The sequence below is a fragment of the Periplaneta americana genome, chromosome 10 (genome assembly GCF_040183065.1).
Source record: "Periplaneta americana isolate PAMFEO1 chromosome 10, P.americana_PAMFEO1_priV1, whole genome shotgun sequence".
NCBI classification, from domain to species: Eukaryota; Metazoa; Arthropoda; class Insecta; order Blattodea; family Blattidae; genus Periplaneta; species Periplaneta americana.
In genome coordinates, this window is record NC_091126.1 from 65,403,603 (window position 1) to 65,414,834 (window position 11,232).

Here is an 11,232-nt window from a genome sequence, read left to right on the forward strand (position 1 = left end):
TTATAAATGATGTACTATCAGGTCACGACAAGACGTCTGAAGTTGATGTACTAAAAAGTAGTGAATTTCCGTTCTTCAAATATGCACGTATTAAATCGTTTGATAAAAACTGTTTGAGTGACCATCGGAGGAGGTTCACTTTGCAGTCGCTCAAAATGTACGTAACTCTTCACTGCAATGCACATATTCAAGGATGATGTGAGTATATTACATTAAATTTTAAGAGTTAATATCTCACTATAAAATAATTGTATATTTACATGTTCAGACATTTGCTACTTCAATGATAATTCATTATATTTCTTGATTGCAGGGTACAGGTTTTATTGTAACCGCAGTATACTGCTCAATGTTTACATCAGAGGCAAACTCCATTCGTTGCACGTATCCTTCTCATACAGTCTATACCGCGTGCGTAGTAAACCTTACGATTCTCGTGGCAATTCCACGAAGTCTAGTGATTAGCAATAAGTGCGAGGAGAATAATAGGTGTAATATTTTATCCTCAGACTAATTTTAACGCCGTTTCTTCAGCTAATGACAGAAGAAGATTTTTATTTATGGGGTAGTGTGAAGGACAAAATTTTCCCAACGAAACCGCACACAGAGGAACACCAGGCTACTACTGAGCGTGAAATAAGAGGAATAAATTTCAGTTTATGAACTTCAATGAGTAAAAAAAATATATGGTTTATCTAACGATGCTCGCAACTGCCAAGGTTATATCAGCGTCGCCGGTGTGCCGGAATTTTGTCCCCCAGGAGTTCTTTTACATGCCATTAAGTCTAGTGATATGGGCCTGTTGCATTTAAGCACACTTAAATGCCATCGACCTGGGCCGAGATCGAACCCACAACCTCGGGCACAGAAGGCGAGGCTCCCTCACCTATGAGCCAATTCCAGTTCGTTTTTGGATGCGTTGAAAGGTGTCTCACAGTAATTAACTCGCTCTTTATGGTCTATTCGTTGGTAAACATGCCATCACGAAACTCCATGTTAACGTCTAAATTACCGCGCACTAATTGGTGGCTCACACTTCATCGCGTTTTTGCTTCTTTACCAAAAGAAAAAAACGCGAGGCAAACAACAAGCGAGATTGCCACGAGAGGCGATCGCGCGTGGCAAACTTGTTTCATGAATATGCGGCTTTACTTATGCAAAATATATTCACACCATCTATTAGGGAATATGTATTATTTCGCACTATAATGAACCAGGATTGACCTTCAACAAGCAAACAATAACATGGATTATAATCTTCATCTTACGATGTTTAGTGGCGTATATACGTCCCTTGATGTGACATATTAATGAATTTAAATACTACTATAGTCACAAACATCGTAAGATGAAGATTACATTTGTATAGTTTCTTCACGCCCATAAGCAGTGCTGACTAGATCAGACGCTATGGACAGTACTCTATAACAGAGTCGCCAGTATGAAAGGATAATTCCAAGCCTTTGGCGTGAGACGAACTCGATAGTTCAGTGGTAGAGCGCCTGACCGGAGTACAGGAAGTCGCAGATTCGATTCCCGTTCGAGGTTGTGAAATTTTTCTTTCATACCATGGCATGATTGTGACTATAATAGTACAGGGACATCATTTTATTTTACTTGCATTTTTATTGTACCTGCATTTCTGAATGTACTTCACTCCCACCCCTTCACTAATGTCCTTGCTCCCGTCAGACACACAAACTTACGGCCGCTGTTGCATTCAAAGTCTTCAAGCAGTGAAGTAAATACTGCAGTGTATAGCTTCATAAATATGGTTGCGTTTTCTATAGAAGAAAGAACCTAGGCTGTATTAATAATATCGTACTAAACAATTATATTCAAGAAACGATAAATTCAATTTCAGAGAATATGCTTCAAAATGTTTTTAATAATATGCGTAAAGAATTGAAGGCTGCATTGTAATGAACGGCAACTATGTTCAGCAACTTGTTTAAAAATTCAGATTAGCTTATTTTGAATTGAGGTGGCTAGAAGCAAAGGAATGCTAGTCACATTTGTAATAACATGAGTTAAGTGCATCCAGTGTAAGCTAAAGTATCTAAACTTTTAGTGGCAAAGGGATATTTTAATCGCATCACACATTAAAATTTAAATAAAAATTTCACCGATTTTACGAAAGCTTAAATATTTAAACCCCATTTTCTCAAAAGTAATTTAAGTGCACTTACAGCCCTTTACTTATGACCCCCTCAATTTAAATGCACTCTCTATATTGTATGTCAACACCAATAATTAATATGCTAAATAAAGTAGACATTACATAACGAACATAGCCGCCTGAAAAGTTTAGTTTTTTTTTAAATAATGTTACTACTCTACTGTATTTTGATAAATTCCGTAAAAGTGATGATCAAACTGAAAATCGTAATACCGTATTTCCCTACAATATAAATGGATACACTACTTTTCTCTCCTCCTATACCTAGTAAAATGATTTGTTTACATATTGCACTAGTAACATCAAACTCCTGTAATGGAAGGGGGCAACAGTGTTTCCGAGTATAGCCAGGTTAATGTTAAAAATGTTGGTAAAAATAAAGTGATGTCCCTGTATTTAAATTCATTAACATGGATTGCTTTCTTTTATACAAAGAAAAAAGAAAAGAAAACTATTTAGAGGAAAAAGAGAATTATTTTACTGTGAATGTGAAATACTGCGACATTTAATGAAAAAAAAGTTCTAAAATAAAAACATCAACGAAATTTATGAAGTGGAATGCATTTATTTACATCATAGGGCTTTCTAAAAATTGCGTCCGAATAATAGACAGGTTGGCTTGACCCTTGGCACTTATGTTTGCTTTGGCCCATTGTACGTCCTATATTTGCGATAATTGTGCAAGTTATACAGGTAGCCTTTGTGGCATTTTTAAATCCAAAACCGACAGGTGGACCGTATTTTTAGTTGGTTATGTAACGACGCTGTATCAACTACTGGGTTATTTAGCGTCGATGTGATTGGTGATAGCGAGATAGTATTTGGTGTGATTATGCTGTGAATTTGGCATACATTACCTTACATTCGCCTTACGATTGGCGTACCCCGGAAAAAATCCAACTAGGTATCAACCCAAGCGGGAACCAAACCCGCACCCGAGCGTAACCTCGGTTCGGGAGGCAAGCACCTTAGCCGATTGAGCTACGCCGGTGGCCTTGTACCGTCTTGCCTCAGACTTGGCGACAGGGGCACAATTACACATAGAATAGAAAGTAACATATTCTCCATAAATTAAGTACTAATTTTAAACTAAGATTCTCTTTTAAAATTCCACTGAATTTTTGCCGGATTTTATCTTCTCGTTTTAATCTACACAAAAGTCATACCTTTAATTTCATATCAATATTTTGTGATGAGTAGGCCTAATGAATAAATTAAACATCTTGTGTAACTAAATTCATTAATTTATTTCAATGCAAGTACATTAATTACACTGGACAACAAATTTAAACTTGGTTCTTTTTTTTCCTTTAGATGAAACTATGTAATTTTAACTAGATGAGAAGTGCTGAGTTCATTTCTGAAAACCAAAATTTTCTAACACATACCATTATTATGGTACACGCACTTCACTTATTTACACAAGTTTGTTACACTAGCACATAAAGCAAACTTTGTTTGGCCAAAATTCACAAATTAAAATTGCAATCTCTCTGATGAGTGACCAACAATATTCAGCCAGCATACTTTCATTCCACCTTACACTGAAGCGCTTTTAGAAGGTAGACATTTCTTGATGAAACCTGTCTCCGTGTTCATCGCTTACAGCACCAAGGTTTTTTGGAGAGAAGTCCAGGTGTCTGTCAGGAAAGTGTACATTGAGTGACATGTTTCATCCCATAAGGTGAAAGTAGTGCAACACTTCACTGACATTAAATATTTTTCTTTATTTTGAGGAAACAGTACGTGCTGGACAAAAACTAACTGCAGATTCGTTTTTGCGACCACAAAATACATGAAATACACATTTTTTTTATAAAAAAAAAGGCTAATTTCATGTTGTACAGTGTGTCACGGTATGTTTGGATTTTTAATATTGTAATCCGACAGAATGAAAATTCGGCTATCTTTCCTCTATATGTATCTTTATAAAACGGTTTCCGGTGTATCAAACTTAACTATTTCGGTGCGCATGCGTCGATCCACTTCCACCTCCTACTTGAATGCTCGAGGGGAGGAGGATGGTCGTGGAGATGACGGTTGGAACGCGACATCGGTTGGAGACTCGGCCTGATACGGGTCGTTAAGAGGGGCCGTATCAACTCAACCGAAACTTGACCTTTGATATGTGATGAGCAGGCTTCCAGACTTTGGACCCGATACAATAAGTTTATTGTGCATGTACTATAGGTTGTTGACTCGCTGTAGGTAGCGAAAGGTAGAGATGTGTTGAGGTAACAACGTTGCTGTTTAGAATAGCCTAGAGTACGGTAGTATGGGGAAACACACACATGTACATTCTGAAAGTAAATATACATTACACAATGACAATGTCAAAATAATGTGGAAAAGCATTTATTCTCCTGTCTTTTATAAGCATTTGTGTTTAATTATACACAGTGTTAATGGTGGAAATAAACATGTAGAAATTTTAATTTTTTCATTTATCCTATTCGTCGTCTTTACGAAGTGCAGTTACAGTACCGAATTACAATATACTACAAGATACATTTTGGGTGTCTCAAACGTAGGCTAAATCTTTTTCGGTTATCTGGCAAACACAGTTTGTACTGTGAATAGCTGCGTGATAGGAGCAAAACAAAGAAACCTAACATCATTGCAGTCTCTAAGAGACAGTCATTTATTCTCGGGTGACTCTTGTCCACTAATTTGCTGTTTATATTACACAATGTTCCATATCCGTTATTTTTACATAAAATTGATTTCCACTTCTGTTTTACACGTTCAGTACCGGTGTACTTGATGTCTCATTAATTCTCTGTGTCATTTCCTCAATTAATTTGAGGGCTTCCGGCATCTCTTGCTCTGACTTTCCAACCGTGTAATAGTTTCAGACATAGTTTTAAAATAGGTTTGTTTGAAAACCAAATTATTCGTCAGAACCTTCAAATCCAGAGCGCTTTCCTTTGCGTATTTGTTAGCATTCATTCTACAGTACCCCCACCCACTGTACGCTTTACCACTATACTCAGTACGCCGTTATGCGGATTTCCCACTGAACTGCTCTATCGGGTCCGAAGTTTCGAAGCCTGGTGATGAGTATACACCGGAAACTTGGAGATTGTGATTATGAGATGGGTTATGTGTGGGATAGCAGATTTTAACAGATATGTAAAAAGGGTTTGCCGGTGGATGAAATAATTTTGTTATTTATTTTTTGAAAGTTTGCTGTTAATTCTATTTGAGAGAAAGATTATAACAGATATGTAAAAAGGGTTTGCCGCTGGATGAAATAATTTTGTTATTTATTTTTTGAAAGTTTGCTGTTGATTCTATTTGAGAGAAAGATTATAATGTAGGGAGATATGCTTGTTACTTATTGTTGGAAGTTTCCTGTTAATTCTACTTAAGAGAAAGCTTATAATTAAAGTGAATATTCTTGTTATTAATTGTTCAAAGTTTGCTGCTAATTCTATTTAAGAGATAATTATAATAAAGGGAGATATTGTAATTTTTTAGATTTCTTTTTTTCTGAATTTATTTGGTTTTCAGTTTCCTTACTTAAACACTGGTGTAGTGAGGGACCGTTGCAAGTGTTATACACGAGGTATTATAATCTACACAATAAATTATATTTTACTTAACAACGCTGTATCAACTACTCGGTTATTTAGCGGCGACAGAATTGGTGACAGCGAGATGGTATTTGGCGAGAAGAGGCAGAGGATTAGCCATAGATTATCTGACATTCACGTTACGGTTGGGAAATACCTCGGAAAGAATCCAACCAGGCAATCAGACTAAACTGGAATCGAACCCACACGCAAGTACAACTCCGGGTAAGCAGGCAAACGCGATACCGCCCCAGCTACGCCGGTAGCAAATACGTCACATCAAGTAAACTTATTAATTTATGACTCTATTTTAATTAGAGAACTTCAAAAAACTCTTGCAGGTATGAGAGATAAATAAACTCGGTTCGACAGATCAAGTAATAAACATGTCAGTTGTTTACATACTACGTTTTTCCACAACAGAGCGAAATTAAAAACTGCAATGTTGGAATCGCTTTGATGTGCAAGTCTGTCATTTCTTTTCACTGAATTTATACACAGTAAACTAACAATGACAGGAAATAATAGATAACGCCCCTATAGGTTTACGGATAGCTACCAATACAATAAATATTTTCATTTAATTAATTTTCACGCCTACGTATCTAATCTAAACATTTTGTTTTTATTTATTTGAAAGCTGTATGTATAATAAGACATTACGTATGAATGGGCATTTCATATAATATATGACTGAAATTCAAAAAAATATGACAAATGATTCCCTACTTTCCTACCCATGTTTCATTTGCACATCCTCAAGGCAGTGTGTGTAATTACGTGTTTTCATTCTCGCTCATTCATATGAGTATGTACTCAATACGTGAATCTCCGCCAAACGCTCTTTTGTTTTAGCTTCATTTAATTCCATTTTTATAATTGAATTATTTGAAAACCTTCGTGGTATTGTGAAAAATTTCTCTCATATCATGTATGAGGGTCATCGATAGTCCTTGAGTGAAGTATAGTTTATATGCTAAATTATGTTCAAAGGATCCTTGAAATTGAAACGCAACGACGTCTCACCGCATATTGGGCACGGCTACTAGGTCAGATGGTAAAGGTGATGTGGATTTGATCAAGTTGCGCAGTGGGTTGGATATTACAATATAACATATAATTAATTAAATATGTAAAAGGATACAAGTATATACAATGAGATTAACTGACATGAAATAATGAAGAATTAATAATGAAAAAGATGTAACAATATCAAACTAAATGGGATAATGGAAAATGAGAATTAATGGCCGATTATAATCAGTACAATATAACCTAATACATTACTTCAGGCTCAAAGCCGTATTCAATCTGAACTCGGCTGCCAATAAATTATTAACACATATCTGTACAATATTATACTATTACAAACGTATCGTAGACTAATGAGAGGAGGAAATGTCTCAAAGAATTTAGAAAACATCAAGATAACACTTTACCAAACAGGCGAACCTTAGCTAATACTTTATGAAACAGGCGAATCTCTAAATACCCAATACATGTTACTACAATCTGGATCCTTCCAGAATAACCCATAGTAGCCAACGTATAACTTCCACGTTCTCGAAACTTCAATACAAATCCAATATTAACCTCCGCGGCACAATTCCAAAGCCCCTCGTATACATCTCTACGCAAAGTCGAATCTCCGAGTAACGAAAAGCCTAGATCATATATACCCAGATTTTGTCGGTCTTATAGGATTTGACGGTAACAACTTTTGCCATCTAGTTGTTACATAAAGAGTCACGTCATAACTCCCATTTGAATTGCATTAGCGACTGTACTGCCATCTCGTGTTCGTTTACGGCGGACGAGTGGCGATCCTGGCGGTTGTTCTCTTCAAAGTGCTACCGATTTTAACATAGGGAAGAGCAATCTGTTATATATGTGATCTGGGCGATAAGTAATTTCTGAATAACAGGTCTACATGTCTAAGCAAAAAAAAAATCGCGAGTGTAACTTGTCTACATGTTTAGGCAAAGACGAATTCCCCGTCACGATAAATAATACTGAATGACTGGTCTAGACAAAGGCGAGTTTCCGAGTAACTTCTCAATACGTCTAAGCAGAAGGCGAGTTTCCGAGTGTCGATGCCACGGATAAATATATAAGATGCGAAACTGCGGTCAGCACCATCTTACGGCTGGGGGACCAAATAACAAAACCAATGTCCGACGTCGTAGGTGGTGAACATTATAACTACGTGTTGGGTAGATTACCCAGCGTTCTCTATTTATTCGTTCGAGACGTTGCTCAAGAAGACAAGATGGCAGTCAGAAACTTGCAAAGAAGTCGACAAAGTGATATTACGTGTGTGTATAAGCAGTGTATGTTAAACAGTGATGTTTATGGACGTTGTAAATACAGTGTTGTTGAATGTATTGTAAAACAATAGTTAGTAATATAATAAATTTAATTATCTACTGTAGGTAGATTTGCAGAATTTTCCATTGTGCTGTACACTAAATACCCAATGAATGCAATCCCATTTATCTAATCTTTTGCTTTCTTTTCTGTCTCTGATTGGTTATATTTTAATTCGGTAGTATAAAATAGATGTCTCTTGTCTTCCTGTTGGCTCTAGTAAGAGTTGTCAGTGGAAGATGATGTGAGAAATAAAAGAGTAAATGTTTTATTTTAAATTGGGTTAGTTTGAGAATGGTGGGTGGGAGGGAATACTTTCTGTATAGTATAATTTTTTCGCCCCCAGGTGCGCTGCTGAATGCATGGAGTAATTAGTTTTTCTTTTCGTCACTTGGTGTGCTGCTAGATGTAATAAGTTTGCCTCCAGACAAGAGATGGCAGCAAGATCAATTTCCACATTAGCGCCTCTAGCGTGTGAGACGGGAAACTCAGTAAGTTACGCATCCTATTACATAGACAAATAACAGATAGATATGCAGCTCAATGCTAAAACAATGCCAACATAGGCTGCCAGGACGACCGTAGAGCCATCTGTAGTCTTTTGTAAACAAAACGGTAACAGCATTTTACCACCCACCTCTACTGCTGTGTCGGTAACTACGTTCACTACTATACCAAGCATTCTATTTACTAGTACAGAATGAATTATTTCTTTTAAAACATTTCACTTTTGGTGGAAATGTTTGAATGCAAATTTTATTTTTTTTTTTTATTGTATAATATACAATATTGCATATATATCTTGTAAAAGGCGAAGGTCTATTTGAAAAAAAATCACTACAATGTACAGAACTATTTATATTGCATTTTGATTATAATTTTATCCTCCTTTCCCAGCCCACCTGCCTGTAACAACAATCAATAGTTCTCAGCTTGGTATTTCAGTTTGGGAAGGAATGGAAAGGGAACTTTTAGGGATTTAAATTTCCTTCTACATTTTTAAGCTAGCGACTTAATTTCTATATTCAGGAACCTCTTGTTATTAGTATTAATGTCCGTAAGTTCCAGCAGTACCAGGTGAAAACTTTAGAGTTTATTATTATTTTATTTTCACCTATTTTAAAACATCTATTTCTACAAAATATGTTACTGGTCTGACAAAAAATGGACATGCATATGTCTATGATACATATAATTTAACAGCAGATCCATAATTTGAATTTCGAATGCAGAGAGTTAAAAATCTTTAATTCAATTTTTGTGTCTGACTAAATATTTCACATATTAATTTTGAAAATATTTACTTTACCCAAAAAAAGTCTCAGCAGTTTTGTTAACCATACTTGTCAGAATATGCTGTAAAAATGTCAACTTTTTAGCATGAAATCTGTTGAAGCTTATATTATTTGAATTAGGAAATGGAGTAAAAGTAAAATGCGAGAATGACTACCATCACAAAAATCTATTTGTAATTGTGAAACTAAACTAAACCATGAATTTTGAGAAAGATGATGGTTATAAACTTGCCCCACATAAAAATGAAAAGTCACGGATAATTTTAACTCTGCAAATTGCATTTTTCTCGAAACCTAACCAAAATTTCACTCATCTCCCTCCACACATCCATACTACCCTCATATTTCACACAGCCGCCTCCTACTCTACAGCACAATATGGATCGGACAGAGCAAGCGTAGTTACAAATGAACACAATAGACACAATAGTGTTCCAGAAATATTTATTTGTAAAGTAACATAAAAGAATGTTGAAGAAGCACAAAGAACACAAAATATATTGTACAGGTATTATTACTAAATTATCAAAATATAAGGAACAACTCTCAGTGATCATTATTACTATTATTATGCATTCGTCTGGCTTTTAAAAGCCACTTTATTCATGCACTAACAGGGCACACTCTGTGAGTCAAACATTTACATACTACAATTCTTTTACATTTACATACTTCTATTAATATCAGAATACACAGTACATTGTCGATTACACAGATCTATTAGGGATTACATTGCTAGATAATTGATTTACCTATGTATGAATTGGTATTTATATATACGAGGTAGAGTGGAAAGTAACGCACAATAATTTTTTTCTGCATTGGTATTCCAGCTGGGATGTTCACATTTCACCGAGATATTGTTTGAAGTTTTCGCTACAGACACAATTTCTTTGCATGTGCAGCTCTAGCAAGAGAAGCATGAACTACGCAACAAAGATGACGCGCATGTTACTGTCGTCAACTTGTGAAGAGCAGCAAAGTGTTGTGCGATTTCTATTGGCTAAAGGAGTGAAATTCAAAGGGACATGTGTGGCATGTACAGGGAAGACTGTATGAACCTTAGCAATATCTCCAGGTAGTGCTCATTCTTCAGCCTTTTTTCAATATTCTAAATGTTTGCTGGTACTGCTAAGTCTACAGCACAGATCCTTACTATGTTGAGGATATACTGTGACTCCATTGAAACTGTCGAACAGGGTATCAACCTCAGTGGCAAAAGCAGATGTGTATATCGACCTATCTTCCAGGAGTCCTGAAACATTAAACATCAAGAGCATAAATTGTAAAGTTGGGTTATACTGTAAGTATATGCCAATCAATGGTGGATTTAAAAATAGCCAACAAGGGCCATAACCTAAAGCAGCAAATTTCTTCTCTCTCTATTCAAATTAATTTACTCTCATATAACCACACTTTATGCAACTGGTCATAACAGAGAACAACGAAAACTATTAATAAAGTAGCCATAGTTCAAAATCAAAGACAAAGCAAGTTGCAACATTTCTCCACACTGTTTAAGGGCAGTCATGAGCATGTGGAATCTACAACTAACATTTTTTATCACTAACTACCATAATATTGAAGTGAAGTCAAAATCTTATGGATTCTAATTAATGGCACTTCATTACATTTACATTACTAGTTTGGTGTTAGAAATTCTTTTAAACCGATAAATTTTCCAAGACCTTGCTGAAACACTACTGATACCAATGTTTCCAAATTTTATCACTCATGAAATAGGTTCAAACCTATATGAAATTCTAGAATCATTTTGGTGAATATTTAGCAATGTAATAATTGTATTCTTAGGAAA

At 35.7% G+C, this 11,232-nt stretch overlaps 1 protein-coding gene across 1 annotated transcript in view; it reads left to right on the forward strand.

Moving 5' to 3' along the window:
* LOC138707752 (allatostatin-A receptor-like) overlaps positions 1–11,232 on the forward strand; it is an 882,364-nt gene that overhangs the window by 692,518 nt on the left and 178,614 nt on the right. The gene's annotated exons all lie outside the window — the stretch shown is intronic.